Genomic DNA, 13,778 nt, shown 5'->3' on the forward strand with positions numbered 1-13,778 from the left:
TTTGGAGAGAAAGAATTATCTGCAAATTGTTAAAAATCTAGAAATGACAATCTTCTGGGTCCACTCATCTAATCAGTTCTAAATCTAACTGCTTTATCATCTAAGCTATATTTGTACATCTTATTCACAAGATAAGCATGAGAATATCTTCAAAACTTTGATTAACTCTAGCTTCACAATATAAATCATTCTCCTGATTTACCAAGCTAACAAGTCTGTCAATAAAGGAAAGAAAATTAGTTTGCCATGATCCATTCTTGCTGAAGCAATGTCTCTTTCATGTCACTGCTTTCCATTCTCAGTGTTCAGAGATTATCCTATAAGAATACTTTAAGATATGAAAGAATCAAAGTCAAGTTTAGCTATCTATTATATGAAGGTTCCATTTTTTTGGAAAACATGTACCATTTGCAAAGAATATGAAAAGACAATTTTCAGATGAAGGAACTAAAACCATTTCTAGTCATATGAAAAAATGCTCTAAATCACTATTGACCAGAAAAATGAAAATTAAGACAACAAATTAAAACAACTCTGAGTTGTTAATAGGACAACTACATATATTTCTCAGATCAGCTAAGATGACAGGAAAAGATAATAATGATTGTTAGGGAGGATGTGGGAAAACTGGAACACTAATGAATTGTTGGTGGAGTTGTGAACTGATCCAACCATTCTGGAGCGCAATATAGAATTATGTCCAAAGAGCTATAAAATTGTGTATAACCTTTGATCCAGCAGTGTCTCTAATGGGCTTATATCCCAAAGAGATCATAAAAAAAGGAAAAGGACCCACATGTGCAAATATTTATAGCAGTCCTTTTTGTAGTGGCAAGGACTTGGAAACTGAGTGAATGCCCATCAGTTAGAAAATGGTTAAATAAGTAATGGTATACATTTCTAATCATACGAAAAGGTGTTCTAAATCACTATTGATCAAAGAAATGCAAATTAAGACAACTCTGAGATACCACTATACACCTCTCAGATTGGCTAAGATAACAGGAAAAGATAATGACGAATGTTGGAGGGCATGTGGGGAAAACTGGGACATTGATACATTGTTGGTGGAATTGTGAATGAATCCAACCATTCTTGAGAGCAATTTGGAACTATGCTCAAAGGGTTATCAAACTGTGCATACCCTTTGACCCAGCTGTGTTACTACTGGGCTTATACCCCAAAGAGATCATAAAGGAGGGAAAGAGAGCCACATGTACAAAAATGTTTGTGGCAGCCCTCTTTGTACTGCCAAGAAACTGGAAACTGAGTGGATGCCCATCAATTGGAGAATGGCTGAATAAATTATAGTATATGAATGTTATGGAATATTATTGTTCTATAAGAAATGATCAGCAGGATGATTTTAGAGAGGCCTGGAGAGGCTTACGGGAACTGATGCCAAAGTGAAATGAGCAGAATTGGGAGATCATTATACATGGCAACAACAAAATTATACAGTGATCAATTCTTTTAAAAATCATCAGTTAATTGCTCAGCAAACATGACCTTAGTTCTTTTAGACCCCAAAGATGTATTGCCCTTGAAACTGCTAAACTGATTTCATGAAGCTCAACTAGATGATCATATAGCCTCACTTTTTATGAGTTCAAGTCTCTGATAACTAATTAGTTCCTGTCCTTTCCAATCTAAAGACTATTCCACTTGACAGGAAAAGAATAGTTAAAATAAGATTTGAGTGGTTCTCCCTTTTTTTGTTTATCCGTTACTATTGTCCTATTAGTGTAAAGGAATAGTCTTAGCTCTCCCTTGATCTTTTTCTTTCCCACAAGGAGTTTAAATTTAGTTTTGGATTTGTTGTTGTTGTTGTTGTTGTGTCCTTTACATCCAGAGAATTCTTATCCTCAATTTCCAGATCAAATGTGTTTTCCAATATAGGATACAGAGGAGGGAGTAAGGAAACTCAATAATGAAACACCAAATTCCTCAATTCTTTGTTTTTCTTACATTCTAATGAGGAAATATGATTTATTTTATTTTTAATTCATAAAACATAAACATTTCCATGACATAATACAAAAAAAGATGATTATACATAAAACTGCAAATCCACCATGTACAACTTTCTATTCCTTCCAAATTTACAAGAAAGTTATCATGTACATTTTTTTCCTTACCCCCTCCTCTGCCTTAGAGACGACTACTATTAGACACACACACACACACACACACACACACACACACACAGATAGAGCATTGGACCTGGAGTCAGGAAGCCCTGAGTTCAAATTCAGCCTCAGAAACTTTCTAACTGTATGTCTCCGTGCAAGTCACATAACCCTGTTTTCCTCAATTTCTTCATATATAAACTGAAATGGAGAAGGAAATGGCAAACCACTTGAGATATTGTTTTGAGAATTGTAGGCTTAAGAAGGAAGGATAAGGACAATGGGAGCAAGCTGGAGGGTTGAATGACATGGGAATAGGACAGGCTAAGTATTAAAAGCTAATTTATTTAATATAAAATTTCAAAGCTAAAAATTACTTTAGAAATTTACTAATACAGGGGTGTGTGTATCACAGATCTGTTTGGCAGTCTGGCAAAGCCTATGTACTCTTTAGAATATTGTTTTTAATTATTGAAAAAAATGCTAAATTTAACTGGAACTTAGTAAAAATAGAGATATAATTTTTCCCATCTAATTTCACAGAACCCATAAAACTTATCCACAGACCCATGTAGAACCCCAGTTTAAGAATCCCTGATCTAGTCTAAGCAAAGTTAAAACTAAGAATTCTAGCATCTGAGGCAAATTCATTCTATTGGATAGTGGGGAGGACAAGCTTAAGTTATGTATCCCTGTACCTAGCTGTGGGGAACTGAAGAGAAAGGCCTTGAGAATTGAAGATGGTGACAAAACAGGAGAAAGGAGTTTTCAAAGATTAGTATTAAAAAAAAAGGCTGAATCAAGTACTCAACTTATTGGAGAAGGACAGGAGACCTGGAGGTCCATAGATGAGAACAATAGCATCCAGAAGATAAATACATTCTTGTTGAATTGAACTGAATTGGTAAGGATAGAATGACTTTTAAAGGAACTAAAAAAGTAAAAAGGAACTAAACTTATTACTCAATCATGTTGTCTATTACAGTTTATTTTAAGGGGAAGATGTCCTCTTGAGTGATGCCATCAAAAGTAGAATCAGACAATTGAAGTAGGAAGCAAGAAATATAGCAAATCCTTTCTTAACTTTATATGTCAGGGGTTCAGAAGGAGACAGTCCTGGAGAAGATACTAAGGGATGCAGGATACCAAAGCAAAATGTCAGATTTCACTAAGAATTAGAATATGGAAATCACATGAGGGAGAAAGATCTGAGATGAAAAGGAGTTTAATAGCAGAGAGAGTAGTTCCAGAGGGCAAAGTGGAACAGAGGAAACATAATAAAGGAGAGGGCCTGGGAATGAGTCTTAGTGACAACATGAAAGGTGTGTAACACAAACAGCAGAATTTTAGGTTAGGTGAGGAAAGGGAATGTGATAGGCTTAGGACACTGCAGAATGATGTATCATACATAATCCAACTCACCCTCTAGAGAAGGATTGGTAAGGCATGGATTAAAGTATAAATGGACAGAATGCTGGACTTAAAATTCAAGAAAATTAGGTTCAAATCTTTCTTTTGACACTTGATAGCTGTGTGACTATGTGCATGTCACTTAGTTTCACTGAGCCTCAAAAAATTCTCTGTAATCACAAAACTCTACAATGTTAAGTTATTCATGAATTGTTTATTTGAGATTAAGGGCGTTGCCCTCTTAATGAAATATGATATATGATTTATTGATATGTCATTTATATATGATTTATTATAATAATGGTCCTAATAATAAACAATTCTTGTATTTCTGGCATAAATCCTAATTGGATATAATGAGTAAATTTTAAAGAATTCTTTTATGTAAAAGTATTTTATTACTTTTGGATTGTTGTTTTTATTACATTTGTGTGAATAAATCTGTCTGGCCATGATTCAGTTTTATGTAGCAATGCATTAATGGCTATTCATTTTTCTTGAGGTTGGTTTATTTTGCTTTTCTTTATTATAAGTCTGAATGTATCATGTTTTTATAACCATCTCATTTCTTTTAAATTCTCAATTTTGTTGTAGTATAGCTGTACATAGTACAGCTTTGGTAGTTAAAAAATTATTTTTATAGTCTAACCCCACTCTGTTTCTCATTTTGATTTTGGTAACATGACCTGATCTTTATGTCTTTCTTTTTATTAAGTTTCCCAATTGCTCATAAATTTTATTAGTCTTTCAAAAACATAGGTTAGTTAAATTTATCATTCCAGTTGTTCATCTCTACAATACATCTATTTTCTGTCATTGGTCAAAATACTATGTTCACTGCTTATTCTCCAACAGTTAACAACACATTCTTTCTAAATGAATGGTAATGTGGTAAGTACATAATTATCACTGTGGCACTCAAAAGAGAAAGTGGAGTCCTTCACATAATGTACATATTCAAATTGATTGGCTAGATGGTTGCATAGATCCAAGATAATAAACTAAAATAGGGATGCCTATGATGAGTCTTCATGTGTCTATACAGTTAGTGAATGTTCACATCTATGAAGATTCTTTGGTACTAGTGAAATATGAGAAGAAATTCTTCTGACTGCAGAGAGAAGATTTTTCCCCTTCTATTCCAAAATTTACCATTTTTTAAAGGCTCTCACATTCTTCCAGTGTGTCAGATTCAAAACCCCAGTATTATCTATTCTAGACTTCTTGTTCTCTTTCATCCTACATGTATAAGTATTTCTCAATTCTTGATATTTCTATCTCTATAGCATCTTCTAATCTGATTTTCTCCCTCTCTCTCTATACTCAAATAATCACCATATTAGTTCAGGCCTTCATTGTCTCTCACCTAGACTATTGTAACAATCTCTTAATTGGTCCACCTATAGCTTACACATGATTCCCAAAGTACTTTTTTCCTTAAGAACATATGTGACCATATAATCCCCCTATTCAATCAACTCTAGTGGTTTCCTACGACCTCTGTTTAGATTCTTATGCCCTTTACAACCTGGTTCCAATTTTCCTTTCCCAGTCTAATTAGAAGTTAATCCCCCTTTCCACTTTGTGATACAGATAAATCAGCCTTCTCTTTATTCCTTATACAACATTCCATTTCCAGTCTTTCTGCCTTTGACTTTATCATCCCACATGAATCCATCTCATATGGTCCTTACCTCCACCTCATAAAGACCTTCTCTTCCTTTACCCCAGCTCTAGTGCCATTTTCTGCATGAAATCTATTCCTGATGAATCCCAAGTTGGAGTGCCCTCCCTCCCAAACTACCTTCTATTTTACTATTTTGTATTCTCTTGTATTTATTTGCCAGATTCATAGTTATATATGTAATTGTGTGTGTGTGTACATGCATGCACAGCCTCCCATATATATATATATACACACACACACATATATATATATATATATATATATATATATATATATATATTCAAGAATGTTAAATTGCGTGTTGAAAAATAATTTTCTTGAGAACAGGGATTTTTAAAATTTGCATTTACATCCCCAGCAAATAGCAGAGTGTCTAGAGCAGAATAGGCCCGACAAATAAATACTTATGGATTGATTAATTTAAATGTTCTCATTTTTCTTCCCCTTTTCCCCACACACTTCAGACTTTTCTTTTCTACTCAACCCTCATCACTGACAACTCTTAGGTTGGGCTTCTTCTCTGGGAAAAAAAAGAGGGGGATTTCCCTTATTGAAACTGTGGTTTACTTCTGTGCTGTGGATAATCCCCATGAAAGTATTTCCCAGTTCCTGAAGTTCATGACTATCCTAGTCCTAATACTATTATTTTCTTTGTAGTTCTCCACCTAATGGATACTTATCTCACTCATCTTAGAGGATTTCCTACCTAAACAATTGTCATGGAGGCTTAGTGAGGTGGGGACTGTCTTCACATTGGCATGCACTTAATTATCTAAAGTTCCCCAAGTTTCTAAGTGCTTGTTGACATTGGAAGGAATTGTTTTTCACTGAGCATCAGAGAAACCATGTAACTGGGAAGGAAGAGGAGAGAACTGAGTACTGTTTCCAACAGCAAGTATTGTTGAGACTTTATGATGTTTTGGAGTGTTCATGTAGATGAAGAGGGCAAAGTAATACAATTGTATAGACCAGTAGCTATGACAATTGTATTGACTACTGGAATCCACTCTACAACATGATTCTTTCTTCTATTTACTTGGACCTGAAAGAATTATTCTCTATTTACCTTTCTTTTTCTTCTCTGACCATGAGAGGAAGGAGCAAGGAGTGTTCAATTTCCTGATTTCATTCATATCCATCTACTAGTAGAAGCTCTTCATTTAACTGCCTAATACTTGTTTCTATGCTACTTAAATGCTATTAAAGTGTATGGCAGTTTATAATTATTTATATCTAAACTTCCATGTGCATGCAATGAGATTGAGAAATTAATCTAAAGATAGAAAAGTTTTTCCTCTACTTACATTGATGGTGGAGGTAAAGGGAGGATTGAAGACAGAATTTCTTCAATGTTAGTAATCTCTGAGATAGTCATATATTCCAGCCATATATTCCAGGCTTAAAAACCTTGGAGAGAAAGATTTAACATGAAACAAGGCAACAGCTCTGAATGGTGGAAGTTGATGTGTTCGTTTCATGCACTTAGCTTGCATTCAACTCTGATGACATCTCACCTGGCTGCATATGAACTTAGAAATGATAATATTCATCCTTTGGTTTTGCCTTGGTGAGAACAATATTTTGGGAAGGATAGGACAAAATTGTCTAATAAATAAAATTGGTCTCTTGCTTTTGGTTAACATCCCTTTCAGGAATACATCTTATTACTCAATCATGTTTTCTATTACAGTTTATTTTAAGGGGAAGATGTCCTCTAATTTCCTTTCATTTTACTAATTCCCTTCCCTCTTTATTTAATTTCCTGGTTCTACTTTATTGTGCAATGTATTGCTTTTTTACAGTAGTTAGCATTTGTAATTGTCCTGGTCTCTGTTTAATATTTCACTCAAAGATCCTTAGAATTCCACTTATCAAATCATAGTATACAGTCAAGGAGTCACTCATATGCCTCAATAGTTTCAAAAGTCTAGGCACTGGTAATAAAACATAAAACCTAAAAAAGTTTTTATTAAGTGCCTCAATGGAGAGGATGAGAGATACAAGTAACCCACAAAACTGAACAGTACAAAGTTAATTTACATTTGCCTTTGGAGGGAATTCTATGATGATTTTTGCTAGATATTTGCTTTACAGGATGGTTTTACAGAGTTTACTAATAAAAATGAGTTTGTATTCTCTAAAGTCATAGTAACTAAGCCCTTCTGAGCATACTGTAAGAAAAGAAAATATGTAGAAAGAAAATGAACTATTTTTTTAATAGTTGTAAAGCATTCAAAATCATTTGAGAAAAAATCGGTAATTGGTAGGTAGAGGCAATTGAGCCTCTATGGAACCAACATTCTTCCATTAGACCTAAGAAAAATGAATTGTCAGATAAGCACAATTCCACTTGGGGTATTTATAGTAAAGAGCATCCAATGAAAAGCCAGTCTTCTGGAGCAAGTGTAGTATGTTCTGGTTGATGTAATCCCCCTTCTGGAGGGGATCCTTCTTCTAAGCGTGTATAACAGAGGATGGAGCTCTCTACTTTGAGGCATTTGCAGATAGTCTATGGCTGTTTCCTGGGCAATTATTGTATAATAAAGAAGGACCTTTTGATTGGATCCTGAACTCTTAGAATCAGATGAGCAAACAAAAAACACTTATTGTCCAAATTGAGTTCTACTTCCTCCCTGAGTGAGAAGGAACTTCTGTAGGCTTCAAGTGGGGCCAAGATCTCCCACAAAATTTGGGAGCATATGGCCTCCTAGCCAAGCCTATATATGATGGGGCCATTTCTTGTTTGAGTCTTCTTTCCTTTTGAAAGTTTAGAAGTCAGTGTTGTTATTCTGTAGGCTCAGTCATATTCAACATTTGAGGTTTTCTTAGCAAAGATATTGGAGTGATTCACTATTTCCTTGTATAGCTCATTTTACACATGGTGAAACTGAGGCAAACAAGGTTAAGTAATTTGCCCAGGGTCACACACCTAGTAACTATCTGAAGTCATATCTGAATTCAGGACTTTTTGAATTCAGGCCTCCCACTATTTCCATTCTACCACCTAACTACCCTAGAAACTCATACCAGAAGCTTTTGATAACCAAGTCAGATGAAATACCAACAAAGCTCTGAGGAGTCATCTACAAGAGGTAGCTCCGCAATATTTGAGGTAGCATAGACTTCACCACTCATAATTTCATGCATTCAGAAATGAACTTGGTGGACTTTTTAATGGCTACTTCAATTTTGAACTCATTCTCCCCATGAACAGAAGTCTGTGACCCAGGTTCAGGAATTGTATTTGTACTTCTGTTATTTATCTCTTCAGTAAATATTAAATTGATAGGGTGGCTGCTAATCACTGGGTCAACCATTTATATACAGGATATACCAATTGGCATTGATTGATATGGGGGAGAAAGGGAAATGCACACTAGATTGGGGGCTCTAGCTGAAAGCATTAGAAGAATCATTCCAAGGAATTACTATAATCCCTTGGGATTACCCCTAAAACTCTGAGTAAGACAACATAACTTGGCTGAGCTCTGGAGATGAGATTTGCCAGTGAGAGTGGGAGTTTGGGTAAAGACATCTGGAGATTATATAGGCTATATATAGACTGCATTCCATGACTCACTGGCATCCTGATGTCAATGGGAACAGTTTTTCATCATGAAAATTTTGGCATGAATGGTTTTAGTGTGCATGTCATAGGCTCTCCCAAAAACCTGAATCATAGAACACCGGATCTTTGTCCTTCCAGAAAATAAGGTGTGGGAGTGATGTTAGTGTTTTGACTTGGCAACAGGATAAATATTACACAGTTGAGATCTTAACTCTCCCTGACAAGGCCCTTTTTATTTGAAAACTTTCACATAATTATGAGTGTTCTGGGGCCCAAATCCTAAAACAAATATAATTCAATTAGATAATATTTTGTGTGACTAGCCTGGCTTTTTTTCTTTTTTTTTTTAACTTTTCCTTCTTTCAGGTATCTAATACTGCCTCCTCTTTCAAAGCTTGTTCCTCCCAAAAGCTCTGAGATCAAAAGTTTATATCTTATACTGAAATCAGTATGTCATATATTCTTAAGTTATTAACATCTTCTTTTAAAATGTTCCCCAGGAAAATGATTTTGAGGGTGTCATTGAGTGTATGGGGAAAATGTTTTTGGAACATCCTTTTGTTCCCCCAAAATATGATACCATGTTATATTTCTCCAGTAAAAAATACCATATAAAAATAAAGAAACACTAACTTTCTTATTAAAATCTTTAATCAAATAAGGGTTTTTCATTGTGAAAAAAATAAATCATTTATGAAGTATTTTAGCAAGCATTTATTAAAGCCCTACTATTAAAACCAGATAGTGTGGGGGATATAAAATGATTGTTATTTTCCCTTTCTAAGGAGTTCACAGTCTAGTAGAGTAGAAAATATGTGTTCACAAATAATACTAGGATTAAATTTAGTAAGTTCATGAGAAAGGTATGAAATTCTAAAAATATTCAGAGCATTAGAGAAGCCTTTTTTGGAGTTAGGTCTGCAAGGATAAATATTTTACCAGGTGAAGATATATGTGTGTAGGTGGATAGAGATAAGACTAGAATTCCATGTTGTAGGAGGCAGTTTTTAGCAAAACCAAAGAGATGATAAAGTATTGGACAAAATTGAGAAATAACGACATATTTCAAGACCATGAGTTAGTTTTTCTGGACTTTTAGGGTAAGTGAAATACTACAATGTCAGATAGAACTGGAATGGTTGATTCAAAGCAGATTGTGGAGAGTTTGAATACCAAATTAAGTATTTGGACTTTATCCATCAGCTAAATAGGAATCATTGATTTGTTGTTGTTGGTTTTTTTTTTTTTTTGAGTAGTTATGGCTCATGATCAGAGTTGTGTATTATGTGTATATTCTAGCATAAATATGTAGTATGAAGGGAGACAGGAAAACCTGGCATAGAGGTAACAGGAAGAAGCTTTCCATGATTAGCCAGATGAAGTATTGAGGGCCTGAGATAATGACAGTGGTAGCCCTGAAAAGAGAAACAAAGGAACAGATGCTAGAAATAGTTTTGAAGGTATAACCAATAGGATTTAATGATTAATTGACTATAGGAAAGAGACAGAGAGAATCAAACATGACTGATATTTTGAACTTGGTTACTCAATATAAAGTTGGTTCCATTAATAGAAATAGAAAAGTGAGGCAGGAATGAGATATTTTTGTTTGTTTGTTTTTGTTTTGTGTGGAGGAGAGAAGGGGAGAAGAATGCAGCCTAAAAAATAGGAGTATTGGAAGGGTATTTACAACTAAACCTGAAGCACCCACTATCATCAGTTTAAAGCTGAGCTCTCTACAGATTATAGTAGGTTTTTTCTGTCTCATCCAGGAACAGTAACAATATCCAACCCCTTACTATTCACACCAAAAAAATCTGATTCAGCAAATCAGATGGAGTGCTGGTGAGCCCTCCTTCCCTTTATCCAGAAGAAAGAAAGTTAAGGATTTTTTTTAATGAAGTTAAGAAGGTAAGGGAAGAAAAGCATTGAAGCAAAATAAGTGTAGAAGTGTTAAAATGTAGATCAGGTAGAGTGACACTCTCCAGTCTTCCCCTATGAAGCACTCACCCCAAAGCTCCTCTTTTCAGTGTCCTCTCTTATCACCCCAAAGCTCCTCTTTTCAGTGTCCTCTCTTATTATCACTTAAACATAAGTCTGGGGGAGAAAGTGGGATGGCATACGTCCTGTCAGTCACATCTGCAATAACAATAATTAGTTGTAACAACTCTCTCATGCCTCCCCTTTGCAGTCTTGTGACAATTTCTTCAAATATTCTTCAATCCAGTGATCCTGGCTTTCTGGTTTTTCCACAAACGGGACCATCCATTTTCTAATTCCAGGAATTCTTTCTAGTTCTCCTCCATGCCTAGAATTTTTTCCCTCCCTACCTCTACCTACTGGCTTCCCTCCCTCCCTTCAATTTTCATTTAAAATTTCATCTTCTTTTGGAAGCCTTTTCTTCATCCTTTTTTAAAATACCTTTCATCTCTTAGTTATCTTCAGTTTATCTTCTGTACAGTTTCTTTGTATACAGTTGTTTGCATGTTGTTTCACATATTAGATTGTGAACATTTTGAGAACATTGTATCTCCTGGGCTTAGCAGAGAGTTTATTTAATAACTATTGAAAAGTCTGTTTTGTTTCCAAATTACAGTAGATTTTATGCTTCCCAAGGTCTTTCTTTTGGGAGAAGAAAACTTGGAAGAAAAATAATGTCCTTATAGACAAGCAAAGGCAGGATGTGGTTATTAGCCCACAGATAAGTATTAGATGTAGATTGTTTCAATGATGATGTATATGCTAATGTAGAGGACTTCTCTTTTCACTCAGCAGGGATTGTTGCAACACTTCCTGAACATTCTTTGAACTATCACACACTAAATGAATCAAAGGGAAGTTCTTGTCCAATATCATTCAAAATGTTTTGCGGATATCATGCTTCTGGCGAGTACTGAGCATGAACAAGATCCTGAATTGAAAATGTGTCCATATCCTTGACATGCCCATGGTGAAGCAAATGGTGAGGTTTTTGAGATTAGCTTGAAGTGATTTAATTCCCCTCACTAGAATCTTGTAAAATCAAATTTTCTTTTTCTCAATCTTCATCCTTCTAAACTCTTTGAAGCATTTGAAACTGACTAACCCTTTCTCTTGAATATTTTCTTCTCTCTGAGTTTTCATGGCATTGCTCTTTCTGTGATTCATCTTCTAACCTATCTCAAAATTCCTTCTTAGTCTACATATTTATTTTTATCACCATGCTCCCTTGAAGAGTACCCCAGAGCTATCCCAGGTCTTCTCTTCTTTCAGTACTCTATCATATAGTGAACTTGTCTGCTCCCATTAGTTTAATTATCTCTACATAGATGACTCTCAGATCTATATATTCATCCCTTGTCTCTTTCTTAAGCTATGGTAACATACAACCAACTGCCTATTGGACAATTTAAACTGCATATCCCATAGGCACATTAAAATAAATGTGCCCAAAATAATTTCATTGTTCCTCCCCCCCCCAAATCAACTTCTCTTGTTATCTCTTTTATTTCTGCTAAATGCATCACCATCCAGCCAGACACACAGATTTGTAACATCATTGTCATCCCTGACTCTTTCCTCCCCAGCCCCTATCAGTTTTTACAATAAGGACATGTCATCTTTTTATGGCCACATTAAATTATTATTCAATCTCTCTACTGATGCCCCTGATTCATCTCTCTTCAGCTTTCTCTAGCTTTTCCCATTAATGATTCTCTTCTTCAACTTTATTTGTTCTGTTCTGATTCTATTTTTCTATTTTTTCCTTCTCATTGTCTACAAACACTCTCAGATGTCCTCTTTCTTTAATAATGAATACTCATGAGCTTGTCACATCAAACATCATTGGCACTGGAAGACAGGGTCTCCAAAGGGATGATTGTTACTGCTTTTAGAAATCTAGGAATAATCCTGTAAGTAGATATCCTCTGTAATGCTATAGCTCACAAGTCCACGCTGGTGTGTTTTCCCTTCCTTCATTATATTTTTTAGAAAAAGCATTAGAAGATACCCCAAATGTTCATATGGACTATCTGTGTTCAACCTATAGCAGAGTATTCTGAGCTCATATTGGTCTGATCAGCCACAGTTGAACACACTGTTAACTTGACTCAAACATAGTGATGTCATTTTGGTCATCTTCAAAAATGAAAAACAACAACCACAACAGAAAAGACATTTACTCAAATGGCATAGCAAAAACAATGGTTACAACTCCCACCTTTAATGTTGTAGTAAAAACCTATTCCAACTTTATGGATTTAATCCTATTCCTGAAAGGGATCCATGAGGTTCTGACTATGGAAATGTATGTTGAAAAGTATCTTTACATGTATCTGAAAAATAAAATACTATTGAAAAAAATGGGCATGTTCCATTTTGAAACATTTTAGAATCTATTCATTAATAATATAAATTTCAAACAGCTTAATCTTCTTGCTTTTCTCTAAGTTTTCAATTTTGTAAATTTTAAAAATACTTACATTTTTATTCTATCTTCTTTTGGGGGAATAAGAATATACCCAGACATACACACACATGGACATATGCAGATATATGTATGAACATACCTACGTGTGTGTGATTAACAGACAGCTTCTTTTTTTTCTTCCCTTTTTTAAACTTGCTTCAGCAATAACCTTTATCATCTCCAAGCAGTTGATGGGAGAAGTCTAGCTTCTAATCTTTGACAATTCTTTTCTGTTTCATAGCAAGTTCCCTATGTGAGGTATTCTACTTATGGTGATCCACCAATTACACTTTTCAAGATTCCTACTGTAGTATCCTGTGGATGAATGGAAGAAAATGTTAACTATTTGTGCTGTTGTTTTACAGCCTCTAGAAAGTTATTTCCTATGCAGTTGAACTGTTCAAGCTTCAGGTTCTTTCCAAGAGGCAGGATGCTTCCTTTACATGTGAAAAACTATTATTGTTGATCAGTCCTTTATGTAGGACTCTTCTTGATACCATTGAGGATGTTATTGGCAAAGATACTGGTTTGCTA

Source organism: Sarcophilus harrisii, chromosome 1, assembly GCF_902635505.1.
Source record: "Sarcophilus harrisii chromosome 1, mSarHar1.11, whole genome shotgun sequence".
Classification (NCBI taxonomy): Eukaryota; Metazoa; Chordata; class Mammalia; order Dasyuromorphia; family Dasyuridae; genus Sarcophilus; species Sarcophilus harrisii.